Raw genomic sequence first — 7,285 nt, 5'->3', positions numbered from 1 at the left:
TTTCACCGGTACAAATGGCTGCCCCATGAAAATACACACTTCAAGTGTGACAGCGCCGAAAAAAGTAAAACAAAGGAACGCTACACACTCTTCTGCCTTCTTCTTTCTTTTCAATCCCAGCATATTAATAAAACCCCACGTAGTGGCGCTAGTGGCCGGCTCCTTATTCGAGTGCTCTGGCAGTCGCCTTTTTTCTTAGATTACCTCACTCTCGCTTCCTCTGCAGATAAATCACACTGAAGTTCAGTGGTCGCGCAAACCTGTGCGCTTAGCTGTAAGTACGAAAGCATCCTGGTCTTGCTGATTAATCAGCACTAATTAATTGCATCCAGTTTGCTTGCCGCCAAGAAAGGCACGGAAATTTTGTCGCCGACATCCTAAGGTCCCTGGACCGTCAGCTGTCCTCAGCTATCTCCTCTTGGAATAACGTGCTATTGAATGAGGCTGGCTCCTTGACCTCATCTGTGCTATGTGCATTTGCGTGGTAGTTCGTATTACGTGTCTATTACACCTACAGTGTGGTTAGCTTCTAGCCAATATGGAACGCCTTCACTCATAATAGCACAGCTCGATATTCACATTGACGGCAAATTTTAAGCGTGATAAACGTTTACGTGCCTTTATAAGCAGATTACGGCTACCTCCAACTTCCAAGCGGGATCTGTCTTCCGAAACTAGCGACGTAGTTTCAATCAGCGTTGAGGAAGCGTAGACCATATATAGTTGAGCAGCTTGGCTGATTCTCAATGGCAGGCATACGGTGTATTCCCGCTCCTGTCGTGAGACGGAAAATACAGTACACTGTAGGAAGTGTTTCGCCGGTGGCTGCCGAGTGGAGCTACATGCCACCAAGGCTCTCGCTTCCTTCAGGTCGCACACTGCTGCCCCCGAAAGGACGCCCTCCATTTTTCACCCACCTGTCAACTCGCACGTCCGCGTTGGCCGAGGCCGGGCGGTTTCCGCCAAAAGTTGCGGAACCAGATGAATCCGATGCCCGGGTGAGAAAGTTAAGGATGGTACCTGTCCGGCACTGGTGCCCTGTCATGTGCGCCAGTTCCGGACAGGCCATCAAACCGCATTTCTTTCACCAGAGGCTGCATATGAATTCCAGGATTTCCAGATGTCGTAAGATGCCGCTGTAAAGGCAACTGCATTTCATCACGCCAAGCTGGAAATATTAAATGCCTAAGCAGCGCACTAACCCTGAAAATTCATGAAAAACGGTATGCCCTAGCTCCATCATGCATCGGCTCTGAACAAAAGCAGTTTGGGACACATATTAATCAGTGAATGAGCCCAAAACGCTCAAGCGAGCACGCTGCCAACTGTCCAGAGATCACGGCAGACGCAGAACACATTCTGTACTCAAGTAACGCTGCCATTACCTCTCCTTATTTCCCTCCCCCTCCTTCCTGGAGTGCTTGGCTTCACTCGGGCTCTGCAGATCATCAGCGGGCCTTGGCGGAGCTAGCGTTCTTCTTCAATGGGCTTTAGTGCTGGCCTAAATAAAGCAGTTTTCATCCTCCTCCTTCCTCTGACTTCAAGACGGACAGAGTCCGGCGTGCAGGAAGAGAGCGAAAATGGCGTCTAAACGAGACTCTTTATTAGGCTGACTTGCTCCCACAAAGAACTAAATGACTCAGCGGCAGCGTCGCAACAAGCGTGCTCGGTGGTCGTCGAACAGAATGCCCTCCGCTCTTGGTCGTGCTCAATTTAAAGCTGATAGCGAACTTTCTAGACAAGGCGTGCGAAGTTGCTAGAACATTACGGAACAACGTACAATCAGCTCCGCCTGGATGCTATCATTCGTGATAAATCTGGTAGCGTCTTGCATCACAAACAGAGCGATAAAGCTGCTTGTCAGCACCTTTGAAGAATGAACAAACAAACAGTACAAAAATTTGCGGCAATATCAAGGCTGTCCGGTCTTTCGGTCAAGGACACTCCAGGATGGCACGGCAGGAGGCAGGTTGGGGGTGAGGGTAGTGTGGGGTTACGGAGTGAATGCATAGTGCGTCAACAGATGGCGGTAAAGCGTGATATCGGAGGTACTGTTAAAGCAAAGGAGTCATCCAACCGCAAAAGAAACGAAGAGGCTTAGCTTGAGAAAAAAATTGCGTGTTGTCTGCTTGATGCGTGTTAAGAATAGGGGTAATGCTGCTGAAATGTGTTTCAAAGCACTGGACCGTCGAGCCCATTTCATATAACCCACTGCTGCCCTCACCAGCTAAAGGTTCTGTTGGACACCCCACTGTTAATAAATGATACTTCGATGGGCAAAACCAACGTGTCGTATAAAGCACTGCTCTGTACTTGCACTGGCTCAGTGTCGTCCCTCAAATCAGCTGGGAGCTTCCAGTGAGGGGAGCGCGCTCACCTCTTCCGCCGTGCAAGTACCGCAGAACGTTGCATGTGCACGCTCGACCACCGAAGCGTGCCCGCGCACAGGTATGCGCGCATTGCCGCCGCTTCGGTTCCTGGTTGTCCCCCGGCATCGCTCGCTCACATCGCCAAGTGGACGACGCCCACCGCTTCAGTCGTCGTCGACAGTGGAGGGGGGGGGGGGGGGGGGGGGGTTGAGGTTCCGCTCCAAAAGGGCGGTGCCACCCGCCCTTCCTTCCTTCCGCCCCCACTGCCGACGTTGGCGCTGGCTACTTGTCTGTTTGCTCTGGGAACCTGTCCCCCGGGCGACTTCTTTTCCCCTTCCGGTAAAGAGGGGACTCACAAGACTCCGCGTTGAGGGCTCCGAACTGACAGCGTCGGGCTTTGCTGAGTGGTCTACTGCGGCCTGGGGAAACGCCTTCTTGAGTTTGAATTCTGTTAAAAATGGTGAAGGAGACAGCTACAGATTTTTATAGATGTTTGAGTAAGGGGTGACAGAGGACTGCTTTGTCAGAGAAGTGCGTCACACATGACTGACGTTAATTAATCATCCAAGAGCCGCGCGTGAAGCGAGTGCTGGCAATACCACGGAAGGTTAGTCCCAGCTGTAGCTTGCACCAATCTCAGCCTCTCTGCCTGTACTTCCTCTGGGTGGCACTAAAAAAAAATTGCGGCCGATTTACGAATTGGGCACAAACGTTTCTTGCCGGGTTCATCAACCCCAGCAGCGTAGTCGTAATTTTTGTTTTCACTGCGAAGTTTGAAATTTTTTTTTTCTTGGTCCTTCGGCATTCACTGTTTGCTCGCTTCTCCGGGGAGGTGTCACTGATGCCACTGATGAGACGGGCCACGCAAGGTGTCGCTGATGGGGATCCTCACGCTTAAGTACTTGAAGCATTGAGAAAGGGAGGTTGAGCTTCGACGTCCGACTCCCAGCATGACCAGTTATGCATTTTCAATTGTTTGTGAGTTATTCGTATTTTAGTAAAATTGCGTGAGACTGCGTGAAAGCTTGGCTGAAAGCTGGTCGGCGCCACTGATCAGAGCTCGAGCTTTAGAATAATCTTCATGCGTTGCTTTGCTGAGAAAAAATTTGCTGCTCAAGCACGATCGCGTGGCATAAAATCACGCAACGTGTCGTTATAGCAATGATTTGCAGATATATTTCCAATGAAATGGGAAATTTTTGAAAGCATGGTTATGAAGAAGAGCGATTTCCTGCTTACGAAGAAGCGAAATTGTATTAACTTCTACTGTTATATTTTTTGTCACATTCGGCGTTCAGTCACGCAGGTGCAGTTGCAAGTTGAGGAGGTATTTCGGCATTTTAAAAAGATTTTAGCGGCAAGACTACAGACAAGAAAGAATTAAGACAATAAGGGCACTTTTATCCTTTTATAACGTGTGACAACTAACTAGCACAGCAGTTAATTCTAAGAAAATATTCCAAGACTTTGTGGCCGGACAAACGCTTTAAGTTTGCACGATTGCCACCGCATGCAACGTGGCGCTGAACACTCAAAATCACAGCGATTTCGAATGCTCGCTGTCTCCCATTAATTTTCTGTGGCCGTCGAGGCACAGCGCCAAGGGTAATCTCGTTTTAGAAATTCTAAAAACTTATATGACTATTACTAACGACCGGCTAAAAATCTCAAATCGAAACTAGGCGCCTAACTCTAATAGTTAAAAAGTAAATTATTAAAATTTAGTTAACCAGCTTACTACTTAAAACGGTTCGTCGGTTTCCATGGCATCGCCTACACCGGTAATACTGATGATGACTTTTTATGGCGCAAGGGCAGCTTTGGCCAAAGAGCGCCAAGGCGCAAGGTAGTTTTCATTGCACAAGGTGGGGTCAAAGACCTATTTCCAAAGCATTTCGCCTTAAAGAAGCCGAGTACAAGGCAGGGAAAAGCTTGTACCCATTGCATCACTGGTGGGCACCCGGCGGCACTGGGGATCGAACCCCGCACCTCCAGCATGCGAGGCGGATGCTCACGCCACTAGGCCACCGCTCACTACGCTGAAAAAGCCATCTTTTTACCTGGAAAATCCTGTTTTTGAGAATGAGTTGAAGTCTTCCCTGAAACACTCTGTATATAGACTGCCTCGTTATATAACGGGGTCTAACAAGATAACCTTAAGAGACTGTCTCTTTCCGTACTGCTTCGTGTCCGCACAGAGCGAGCTTTCATTGTTTTCACCGAGACAGCCACGCGGCTTCATTCGCCGTCGTTACGCAAAATGCAAATACTTTCGCGCCCCAATAAGCGCGGGTCATTAGGAATGCAGCGACACGCGACGAAGCGCGTTCTACGTCGATGTCTTTCCTCTCGGGGCACGCATTGTTTTTTTTCTGCTCTCTGCCCGTGGCTTCCGCCGCCGCCAGCGTCGGAGAGGCCCTCGAGGCACATGATCTCCAAGTCACGCGACTCAGCTGCGAGAACGCTACGGGGGATACGAGGTGGCCGACCAAAGTGGGTTGCCCAACCTATTGACGACAGGTGCGCGCTCGGTTCTTCTGTGGTTGCCCCGTGAATGCTTTGTTTCTTTGAGTTTTATTGTTTGAATATATAAGCTACCATTTCACTTATGAACCGCGGTCGGGCACGGCTGACTTTCGAGACCGTTGCGCAAAACAACCTTGCTGATAAAAATACAACAGAAGGAAAGAAAAAGTTGTTTTTTTGCCTGTTCACCACATAACATTTTATTTCTCTTGTTCGTGGCTCGAAATTTTGAATTCTCCAAGGAGAAAGGCTGGACACCCTATTGCACCAGAAAGTTGTTCCCCTGACATGAAAGCATCGCTGTGCGTCGAGAAGCTGGATCACTTCGAAACAGGCATTGTTTTCACCGCGGTCCTGTTAATTGTTTAGAACTGAAAATAACCGTCAGACTTCTATTGTTTTTCTCCATGACACTCATTTATGTTTGTTGGTGACATTTATTGCCACTGGGAATGTCACTGCTGCGTTGGTCACTAGTGCAAGCACCGTCTTGCACTTGCTTAATCTGCCTGGCATTTGGAGCCCACTGGCTCTTTAGTCGCATAGCATTTGGGGAGCACGTGATAGTGGGACCAATATCGTAGAACTGACCGAGATACGAGGTAAAAGTGCAGTAAACTGCACGATGCGGCCTAAATAGCGATAGATGAAATACGAAAGCAGGAAAACACTCGACCCTGGAAAAGAGACATGAGGTGAACGAAGAAGTTCTTCATTTACCTCTTCGAAATATTCGTGCTCTTGGTCCCGTCCCGGTGGCTGGAACTTTCGGCCGCTGACCTAAAGAGGTCAGCACAGAATTCCAACCGTGAAGGCTGAATTTTGATGGAGGCAAAGTGCGAATGAGTCTGTGTGCTGTGGGACATCAGTGCGCGTTGGATCACATCAGGTGGTCGATTTTAATCTAGAGCCTTTCACTACGGTGTTTCTCACAGCTCTTGTGCCACACCACACCGCCACGCCACGCCATGCAAAATACACCAAAGAACAACCCACCACACGATACAGCACCGTACCGTATACTGATGCTGATACAAACTGATACGCAGCTTTGCTGTTTTTCTTTCACTGTACTTTGCTAATGTGCCAATGTGTATTGTTTATCTCCGCCGGTACGCGGCTTATCACTTTGTTACTCGAGGTAAATTATCGACCATATGCGCTCGCGAAGCGAGATCGCTCTGCAGGGATCGTGACCACTCGCGACAGCTTCTTTAGTGTTCGGGAGCGATCATTCACGGGCTTGCAGACGCGAAGCTCGCAGTCATCTTTAAGCTAAGCGTGGCCAAAGGCAACGGGAATTCTGATTCCGTCGACCACAAAGTGCATTTACAGCTGTCTGGGGGCTTAATTTTGCCACAATAAACAGTTTTGAGTTCTGCTCCGCCGCCTGCTGTCTGTCGTCTATGGTTGTGAGAGTTCCTCTCGCCACAGTGACGCAATGTCCTATGGTGGTGCTAGACATAAACAGGACCGCTTCTGGAAGCGGCCGCTAAAACCTTAGGTTATGATTCATCGCCCGAGACATCAGAAGCAGCGAAGTCTCACCCCACGGGAAAGCTGCCGGCACCAACCCTCACAGAGGTCTAGGAGAGGACGGACCACACGCCCGAAGTGCCTACATCAAATGTGAAACTACATCCGAGTCCAGGCCCTGTCATCCAGCAGCGGCATCGGGTGCCTCCAACCTTCAACGGCTGGTCTGGTTAAGACCAGAAAGAATGACTCTTGAAGAATTACTGGTGCCGGAGAATCGTTATCTGAAGAACTGGGGTTTGGTAACTCTCTATACCTGTTGATAAAGAAACGGCTGCTACAAGCATCTGCGCTGAATCAATCAACGCTCAATAAAACTCGTTGGAATTTAGCAAATACAATGGAAAACGAGATGAACAAACTTCAGGTGACCTAAAGAGGTGTTCTTTTAATTAAGTGAAAGCTTAGAAAGGAAATGAGCACTGAGACACTCCCTACGATGAACCGAAGTAAATTTCAAATATCCCAGTGGTTTCTGAAAAACTGAAAGCTCTACGCATATATTGTCTATTGCGCGGTTTTTCCCTAAATGTGGTAATTTGCTGCTTACCTTTTATGTTAGCCCTTCCCAACATCGTACACTTTTTTGTTCATCTGCGGTTCATGCATCTCTTTTTTTAGTTCTAATGCCTATTTGATAGGCAGCAGCTTTGAACCTAGGTGAGCATAATTTCGACCACCTGGGGATCTTTAACGTGCACTGACATCGCACAGTACACGGGCGCCTTAGCGTTTTTCCTCCATAAAAACGCAGCCGCCGCGGTCGGGTTCGAACCCGGGAACTCCGGATCAGTAGTCGAGCGCCCTAACCACTGAGTCACCGCGGCAGGTAAAAAAGGACTCTACGATAACCG

This window comes from Amblyomma americanum, chromosome 10 (genome assembly GCF_052857255.1).
Source record: "Amblyomma americanum isolate KBUSLIRL-KWMA chromosome 10, ASM5285725v1, whole genome shotgun sequence".
In the NCBI taxonomy this organism is placed as follows: domain Eukaryota; kingdom Metazoa; phylum Arthropoda; class Arachnida; order Ixodida; family Ixodidae; genus Amblyomma; species Amblyomma americanum.
Note: the sequence above shows the minus strand (reverse complement) of the source record.